The sequence below is a fragment of the Apium graveolens genome, chromosome 7 (assembly GCF_009905375.1).
Source record: "Apium graveolens cultivar Ventura chromosome 7, ASM990537v1, whole genome shotgun sequence".
Taxonomy (NCBI): Eukaryota; Viridiplantae; Streptophyta; class Magnoliopsida; order Apiales; family Apiaceae; genus Apium; species Apium graveolens.
This window is the reverse complement of record NC_133653.1, coordinates 59,399,692-59,409,899: the sequence shown is the minus strand read 5'-3', so window position 1 is coordinate 59,409,899 and position 10,208 is coordinate 59,399,692.

Genomic DNA, 10,208 nt, shown 5'->3' with positions numbered 1-10,208 from the left:
TTTTCCAAAAGTATTTGTCTAAAATAATTCATTGAATTAAATTATTTTAGTTCTGAGTTATTGATAAGTCTCAAAATATCCTTGTCGAGAACTCTGTGAATTAACACTATTAGAGAACTCTATATGGTCTTATCGATAAGTCATAATAGAACTTATCGAGAAGTCATTCGAGAAGTCTGTAAATAGACTTATCGAGGACTTACTCGAGAACTCTAGAATGACTTGTCGATAAGTCATTTTGACTTATCGAGAACTCAGTTCTCTACACCTTTGAGTACTGTTATTCTGCCTTGTGTTAATTTTACACATTTAAGATGTAAATTAACAACTAAGCAATTTACTTAGAATTTGAAATATTCTAAGTTAATTTTTGAGTTTTAAAAAAAATAAATATACAGAGATTCTGAAATATTTATAATTCATATTTCAGTTAATTTCCAATTAAATCAAACTAGGTTGATTTATTAGAAATTAATCTGCTGCAATACATTAGCTGAGTTCTTGCCTTAGGATGAAAAATTGAGCATTCCAATTTCACTCACAAGTCTAGTGAAGGTTGCTTCATCCAAAGGTTTAGTAAAAATGTCAGCTAATTGTTTCTCTGTTGGAACAAAAATGAGCTCAATGGTACCATTTGTAGCATGTTCCCTGATAAAATTGTACCTAACATCAATGTGCTTTGTCCTAGAATGATTAACTGGATTAGCTACTATAGATATGGCACTAGTATTGTCACACAAAATAGGAATTTTGTGTAACACTAGACCATAGTCTATTAGCTGATTTCTAATCCAAAACACCTGAGCACACAACTTCCAGCAGCTATATATTCAGCCTCAGTTGTAGAAGTTGACACAGATTGTTGTTTCTTACTATACCAGAATACAAGTCTTTGACCAAGAAATTGACAGCTTTCACTAGTACTTTTCCTATCAACCCTACATCCAGCAAAATCTGCATCTGTGTATCCAACAGCTTCAAAACCAGTTCCCTTAGGATACCATAATCCCAAGTTTAGAGTTCCCTTTAAGTATCTAAAAATCCTTTTCACAGCCATCAAATGTAATTCTTTTGGATTGGCTTGAAATCTAGCACATAGACAAGTAGCAAACATGATGTCTGGTCTACTAGCAGTCAAATAAAGCAATGATCCAATCATCCCTCTGTACCTTGAAATATCCACACTCTTGCCTTTCTTGTCTTCATCCAACTTGGTTGCAGTAGACATTGGTGTAGATGCAGGTGAGCTATCCACCATACCAAATTTCTTCAATAAGTCATTCACATATTTGGTTTGGCTGATGAAAATACCATCACTTCTTTGACTAACTTGAAGGCCAAGGAAGTAACTCAATTCTCCCATCATGCTCATTTCATACTCACTCTGCATTAACCTAGAGAATCTTTGACAAAGCTTTTTATTTGTAGATCCAAAGATGATATCATCCACATAGATTTGAACTAGGATCATATCTTCACCATGCTTCTTGTAGAAGAGAGTCTTATCAACAGTACCTCTGGTAAAATCATGTTTGAGTAGAAATTCTGACAGTGTGTCATACCAGGCTCTAGGTGCCTGTTTCAATCCATATAGAGCCTTGAGTAATTTGTAAACAAAGTTAGGAAATTCTGGATCTTCAAAGCCAGGTGGATGTTGCACATAAACTTTTTCTTCTAGTTCACCATTAAGAAAAAGCACTCTTGACATCCATTTGATACACCTTGAAATTTGAGTGTGCAGCAAATGCCAGAAAAATTCTTATTGCTTCTAGTCTTGCAACAGGAGCAAAAGTCTCATCATAGTCAACTCCCTCTTCTTGTGAGTAGCCTTTAGCAACCAGCCTTGCTTTGTTTCTAGTAACAATTCCATTTTCATCCATTATGTTCCTGTACACCCACTTAGTTCCAATTATGCTTCTGTTCTTTGGTGCAGGGACTAATTTCCAAACTTTGTTCCTCTCAAACTGATTCAGCTCCTCCTGCATAGCACATATCCAATCAGGATCCACTAGGGCTTCTTCAGTTTTCTTGGGCTCTACTTGAGATAGAAAATATGCATGTAGGCATTCATTAGCAGTTGCACTTCTAGTTCTCACACCAGCTGAGGGATCACCAATAATAGCTTCTATTGTATGACTCATATCCCACTTTCTAGTGTGTGTCTGTTGACTAGTGCCTTCATCATTTTCTTCAGTATTACCATGATTGTCATTTCCATTCTCTCCTTCTCCCCCTGAGTTTGTGCCATCAAATTCAGGTGTTTGAAGAGAGCTTTCATTCCCATGATTTTGTTCAGAGGTCTCTTCATTTCTCATTTGTTGTGCCATAACTTCATCTTCCTCATCAAAATCACTATCAATGGTTAGATTCTCAAATTCAAGGGCTTCAGCATCATTTACATCAAGGCATTCCAAGCCTGGACACTTGTCATCATTAAAAATCACATCTGTGCTTTCCATAATTTTCTTTTGATCAATCACATAAACTTTGTAGGCTGTTCTTTCCAATGAATATCCCAGAAAAATTGCTTCAAAAACTTTAGAGTCAAATTTTCCCACATATTCAGAGTTGTCTTTTAGAATATAACACTTGCTTCCAAACATATGTAGATGCTTCACTGTAGGCTTCCTGTTAGACATGATTGAGTAAGGTGATTTTCCATGAGCTTTGTTGATGAGATATATGTTTTGAGTGTAGCATGCAGTATTAACAGCCTCTTCCCAAAAACTAGTTGGCAACTGAGCATCTTGTAGCAAGGTTCTAGCAGCTTCAACCAATGTTCTATTTTTCCTCTCAACTACTCCATTCTGTTGAGGTGTTCTAGCTACTAAAAATTCTTGAACAATGCCTTTGCTTTTGCAGAATTCACTTAATGTTGAGTTTCTAAATTCTGTTCCATTATCACTCCTCAATCTTTTCATACTAACTTTTCCTTCAGCTTGCTTCTCAATTTTCTTGATGTGCTCAATTATAATGTTTGGAGTTTCATCTTTAGAGTACATGAACTCAACCCAAGTGTATCTTGAAAAATCATCAACCATGACAAGGGCATATTTGTTCCTTGAAATGGACAAGACATTTACTCGCCCAAACAAGTCCATGTGAATAAGTTGCAGATGTGCACTTATAGAATTCACAGATTTTGACTTGTGACTTGATCTTTTCATTTTTCCTTTTTGACAAGCTTCACAAACTTCCAGTTGAGCAAATTCCAGACTGGGCATGTCTCTCACAATCTCCTTCTTGACTAAGGTGTTGATTGCTTTGAAATTCAAGTGAGTTAGCTTCTTATGCCACAATTTGCTTTGCTCTTCTCATGCCTTGGTGTAGAAACAACACACTCCATCCTTATTTGTTGAGTCTAACTCTGCAACAAACAAGCTTCCCTTTCTTACTCCTTTAAGAGCAATTTCACCAGTCTTTTTGCTAATAAAAGCATAATCTTCTTTTTTGAAAATAAATTGAAAATCTCTCTCTGCAAATTGACTAACACTTAGAAGATTTACTTCTAATCCAGCAACTAGTGCTACATCTTCAATGACAACATTTCCAAAAATAATCTTGCCATATCCCATTGTGAATCCTTTGTTGTTGTCTCCAAAGGTCACCAAAGGTCACCAAAGGGCCAGCCATCTCCTCAAATTGTGATAGCAGGGCCTTATCACCTGTCATATGCCTGGAACATCCACTATCAATGATCCATATGACCTTCTTTCCTTTTCCCTGCACACAATGAGGATTAGGTGTGTTTAGATACCCAAGCTGTGTTGGGCACTTTCTTCTTGTTAACTGATTTTGCAGAAGTAGAATGAGAAATTTCAGATAAAATGGAATTCATAGACTGTTGAGTATTTTCCCTTTCAGATATAGAACCAACTTTTGATTCTATGAGATCAATTCTCAATTTGTGGCAACTCGTCATCACTTTCATGTTGCAGGGAATGCAGTCAAACTTGTCACAGAATGAATAGGGATCATTAGCCTTAGCTTCATTGTACTTGCAGACTCCTTCAAGTGGATTGCTAACAATCTTTTTACAAAGGTGAGTTAGGTGATTCATTGATCCACAATTCTCACACCTCTTTCTAGGAGCATCTACAACATAAGCAAAATTATTGCTTTTATTTATCCCAATCTTTCCATTTCTATTCTTCTTTTTCTTTTTGACCTCTTCAACTTTAATCTCCTTCACAGGCTCCTTGGTTTCTTGATTGGCTTTTAGTGTTTCAACAGAGATGGAAGACTGAGTTATCTCATCATTTTTCTTTTCCTTGTCCTCATCAGCTATCTCATGTTTGATGATCAACTCTTCTTCACTGAAGTTCACCTCACATGCCTTGAACAAAGGTGATTCAACTTTCTTCAAAATAACTGGAACATTCTCAGTTTCAGTTGATTTTTCTTTGTCACTGATAGACTTCTTTTTGTTGTTCAAACCCTCATAATCAAGACCAATGGCAATGTTTGCACATGGCTTGTTCTTTTCATGATATTGGCCAATCAACCCAGAAGCATTTTTGAAGGATTTCAGCTTCACTTCATTCTTCTCCAGCCTTTCTGTCAATACTGCTTCAATTTCACTTGCACACTTTAATTTGTTCTTTAAGTATACATTTTCTTGCTTAGCAGCATCAAGCTCAACCAGCAACAAATCAGTCTCTTGTTTTTCACTCTCAAGTTTTTCATTGATCTTTTTCAATCTGCTAACTTCCTCATTTGCAGCAACCATGTTTGTATGAATGTGGAACATTTCTGTGCTCATCTTTTCAACAGTTTCCTTATATTGACTCACATTTAAATCAATTGTGGTAAGAGTTGGTACCTGTGATTTAGATGATGAAGAATCTCCTTGCTCCAAGGCCATGAATGCATAGTTTCCAAATTCTTCATCTTCATCATTATCTGAATCATCCCAGCTTTTGCCCTCAGCAATATACGCATTCCATTGTTGCTTCTTTAGAAGAGCATCATACTTTGCTTCCAATTCAAGATAGGCTTTGTCTTTCTTTGCCTTCTTGGGTTTCCTACATTCTGTAGCAAAATGGCCCAACTCATCACAGTTAAAGCACCTTATGTTTGATCTATCAACAGATCTAGTTTTGTAGCCAGTCTTGCTATCAGGAGTGTACTTCCCTTTTCCTTTCCAACTGCTGTCTTTGTTGAAGGACTGTCCTTTGCTCTTGAAAAATCTTGGTTTCTTAACTCTAATGTTAGAGAATTTTCTAGTCAAGTAAGCCATTGATTTGTCTAGCTCATCAAGCTCATCAAGAGTGTAGAACTCATCTTCTTGATCCAATTCCAGTATGACTTGCTCTTTAGTGTTATTGACTCTTTTCTCACTTGTAGAAATTTCTGGAGTTTGGGATCTTTGCTCATCATTAGAGGTCTGGCTTTCATTCACAATCAGTGCACTTGAGCCATCCATTACATATCCTTGACCAGCCCTTAATGATTTCTTTTGAATCATTTCAAGTTCATAAGTTTTCAGAACCCCATAGAGCACTTCCAGTGTGATTCTACGCAAATCTCTTCCTTCTCTGATTGCAGAGATCTTTTGTTCCAAATGATCAGGGAGAGTAAGGAAGAACTTCAAATTCACTTCTTCAACATCATAAAAATTATCATGAAGCTGCAAGTCATTTATCAGCTTATTAAACCTTTCAAACACATCAGTAATACCTTCCTTTGGTTTAGCTATAAAACCCTCATACTGAGAAATCAATATACTTCTTTGATTTGACCTAACCTCCTCAATTCCTTTATAGAGTATCTCAATCTTTTCCCAGATCTGTTTAGCAGTGTCACAATTGACAATGTTATACATTACATTGTCAAGTGACTTAATTAGTACCAGTTGCAAAGCACGGTCTAGGGAAACTTTCTCTATTTCAGTTTCAGTATACTCAGAGGCATCCTTGGGAGCATAATGAGCTGGAATAACCATGTCTCCATCTGTGGTTTCCTCAACTCTAACCACAGGAGTGAAGGGCTCATTCTTGAGGATCTGAATGTAAAGATGATTGGCCATTCTTATAAACAGCAACATTTTCTTTTTCCATAAAGTGTAGTTGGCCTTATCAAAGGGAGGAATCTTGATACTACTGATTTTATGTGTATTCATTTTTCCAAGATCTAATCTGTTTACTTTCAGATTTTGCTCTGATACCACTTGTTAGATATGAATACAACACAGAGGGGGGGGGGTGAATGTGTTTTGGCTTAAATGTTTACTTTTTGATCGACTTTGGGTTTAGCAGTTGGTTGTTATCAATGATTTTGTAGAATAGATGTTAAACATAAATAACAATGCAAATATGTAAAACAAAGATCTTCAAAACTCACTTAATTTTATATTAAAAATCAAGCGGTGTTTTGCTACAAAATCTCTAAGTTCTTGGTTTAGAACTTAGCTTCTTTCTTTAGAGAGAATAAAATTTCTAATCTATTCAGTACCCTCTTAAACAAAGGACCTCAGTTAACTTTATATGATAGTTAACTTTGGTTTACACAGTGAACAATAAGAAGTGCTAATCACTTTTCTAACCTGTCACTAATCACTTCTATTTAAAGGAAAAGTGAGATTTCCATATCTAGATTAACATATCTTCATCCACTGTGTATTGGTTGATCCTCCTTTGTCAGTTAATCTTCACCATTAATCTTGCACATCTCTCAAGCCGCTTTTTGTAGACTTATCAATCCAGCTGTGTGAATTGTTTGTTGATTTGCAACCTTGGATATTGAACTATTCTGCAATTCTGTACTTGGAGAAATTTCTTCACTTCGAGATCTCCAATTAAGCTGTAGAGAACTCGACATCTCGATAGGCATGTTGGCTTGTCGATATCTCTGAAACTTCATTGTTGACTTGACTTATTGACAACTCTGAGTTCTCTAGTGAATTTTGGTTTATCGATAACTCAAAGTTCTCTAATGGACTTTGGCTTATCGATAACTTAGAGTTTTCTAATGAATGTATACTTATCGATATCTCTGAGTTCTCGAATGGGTATTTGACTTATCGATATCTCCAATAGCATTTTCTGAGTTCTCGATAGACAATTCCTGAGTTCTCGATAGGTCTTTCTGAGTTCTCGAATGACTTCTCTATAACACTAATTCTGTGACTTGAAGAGATCTTGACTTAGAATATTTTTCACCAAACAAAATTATTCAACTCCAAGCTTCTTCATAATTCTTCTGAGGCATGACCTTCTTGATCTTCTTCCAGATAGAATTCTTAGGCTTGACACTGTTTAGGGAAAAATGCTCCAGTCTGCTCCATTTACATTTTACAGACATTAAGTGTTACAAGTATAAATTACAGATTAAGGTTACAATAAAACTAATCTTAGGGTTGTCAATATGACTTAGTCTTGTTATGATACAGGCGTGTCTTGCACAACATCATATTAATATTATAAATAATAAGCGCCATCTAGTAGTACATGATTACTATCCAAGTAATAATAATTAAATCGGTGATTCGATTTAACCTTTTGTTATAATGTAAAATATGATATAATCCCTTTAACCAAATATTATAGATTAAACTAGAGGCATGTAATGTGTCATCCTCATCATAGTTTAATATAAGTTTTCTTGATCAATGAGTAGACTATCATATCAAATCAATATTTGAGCGTGGCCACACATTTCATAGTCTAGCTCACACAAGAGATCAATAATATCACTCCTAAAATTAGGAGGGTTAAATTGTTTCTATATCATTCATATTTCTCATACGATTCATAATATACCTGAAATACACTTTTCTCATTACCCTGTCAAAGGTAACTTTTAATGTAATCAAAGTACATTAATTCTAAATATAATGATTTCAAGTCTAAGGACCATTACAACATTATCACAGTGAGAATTACTTATGACACAACAGATATGTAGAATTTCACATTAGGTATGTCCAATATCATGTATATTTACATCTGCCTGTGTTTTTGACTTTAGTATCACTATACTTATGATCAATGAGATGTGATTATTAGTCAACAAACACACCAGTCTTAATGCATTATTATTATTCCTTCTCGGTGTAATACAGAGTTAGACTTCTTGATGCAGGTCAAGTTTGGATTTCTCGACATAAACCAAACTTGGACTTCATAAAATGATTTTAAACTGGACTTCACTATATAGGCTTGGATGACTTCACGATATGGCTCTTTTAGACTTCACTATATTTGATTTAGAACTTTTCTAACAACTTAATGGTCTTCTATCTTCAATTTGCTGCTTGAACAATCTTCATTGAATTTCTACCAAATTAATTTATTCTATAGATATTATGTGCAAAACTGTCGAATGAGAAACTTTAAGCTCTTATAACATTATGAGTTGTCTAAGATATAATTAGGACAGTACATTGAAACCTATTATAAAGACAAATTGTAGCCTCCATTTGTTCATGAAAAGTAAACATTATAACTTGAGTAACCTTGTTATGATGGTGTAAATGTGTTTTATACCTAGAAATATAATAATATAGATAGATAAAATTAATATTATTACTAAAAAGTTGATCAATAATCATAAAATACTTATAATTTTAAAAAATTCAAAAATACAAATTCAAAAATATATCAATATCAGTTCCCCACACATCAATGTACTTTGATAGTATAATTATAATTATAAATTTTTAAATTTATTTTAATAAAGTACAAAAATAATAAAAATAAATTTACTTGAGTTTTAAGTTGCGCCTTCTAGGGATAAATTGGGTAATTGAGGATTAATCATAATAAACCAGTTAATTAATCAGAACTAATTTAATAGTATTTATACATATATAAACTAGTATCCATATATATATATAAATATATATAGGGGGTTGATCAAATAAAAACACCCTTAAAATAAAAACTAGAAATAAGCTCAGCCCAACATGGACTTTAAACATACAACCCCACACATAACTCTTACATGCACCATGTTCACAACGCACCTAATTCCCTCCATTTTTAAATTAATTTTTTCTATCATTCAACGATTTTTTTTAAAAATTTGACTTCACGATATTTTTTGTACATCCTTCAATGATCAGTATGAATACCATATGTGCTATATTCCGCCGATAAATAACTAATTATACTTACGAGAATCACTAAAATTTAAATAATTTAACTAATAATATAAAATGAACAGAGAGATATATAACTTTGTTGGGCCTGATTTACTTATGTGCTCTATGCTTTTATGAAGCCTAAATAAATAAATGAAAAAAAACACACGAAAAGGTCCGAGAGCAGACAAAGAAATTAAAAAGGGGGAGACAAAGCGTTGCTGTGAGTATGGTATTCATACTGATATACTATTCAGTCACTAAATCGTATGATGACAATCACTAAATTGTACATAGTTTTCATCAAATTACACGTAGTAATCACTACATTGTACATAGAAATCACTATTTACATGGTCTGGTTTCTAGGGTTTAGGGACTAAAGGCCCTAAATCCTATATTAAGTTAGGGTTTAGCCTCTAGGGTTTAGGGCCTTACATGGTCTGGTTTCTAGGGTTTAGGGCCTAAAGGCCCTAAATCCTATACTAAGTTAGGGTTTAGGCTCTAGGATTTAGGGCCTTTAAAGGCCCTAAACCCTACACCCTAAACCCTAAATATATGGAATGTTTATTAACTAATTTCTTATTATCAGAAAGAGCTAAATATTTTTAAAACCTATTTAAGAAATTGGTGAACCCTAAAAAATTAACAACTATTAATTTAAGTTTTAATTTAAATTTTAGATAGTAATTTCTAGATCTTGAATTATTAAATTTCGTAAACAGACAAAACACACTATGCAAAAGAATGTTGAAGAGAAAATGAAATTTGAAGAAACTGAAATACAAGAAAGTCAAGATCAATTTCAAGAACAAGAACCAAATAAGAAACAAAAAAATGAACAAGTGGAAGAGCAGGACAATGAAAAGGATAAAAAATTACTATATTACACATGTCATTCACTAAACTAATAGTTTGTATGTGAAAGGTAAAAATGTAGAGTAGGAGATTAATGATGTATGATGGGGGAGAGAGATGGGACACCAGGAGAAAGGTGTGGTACAGGAGAAAAGCGATAAATCACTAATTATGCTTACGAGAATCACTAAAATTAAGAAAGTTATGAAATTATAGTAATTCCGGTTTAATGATTCTGTTAAGTATAAATAGTGATTTCTCGTCGGAA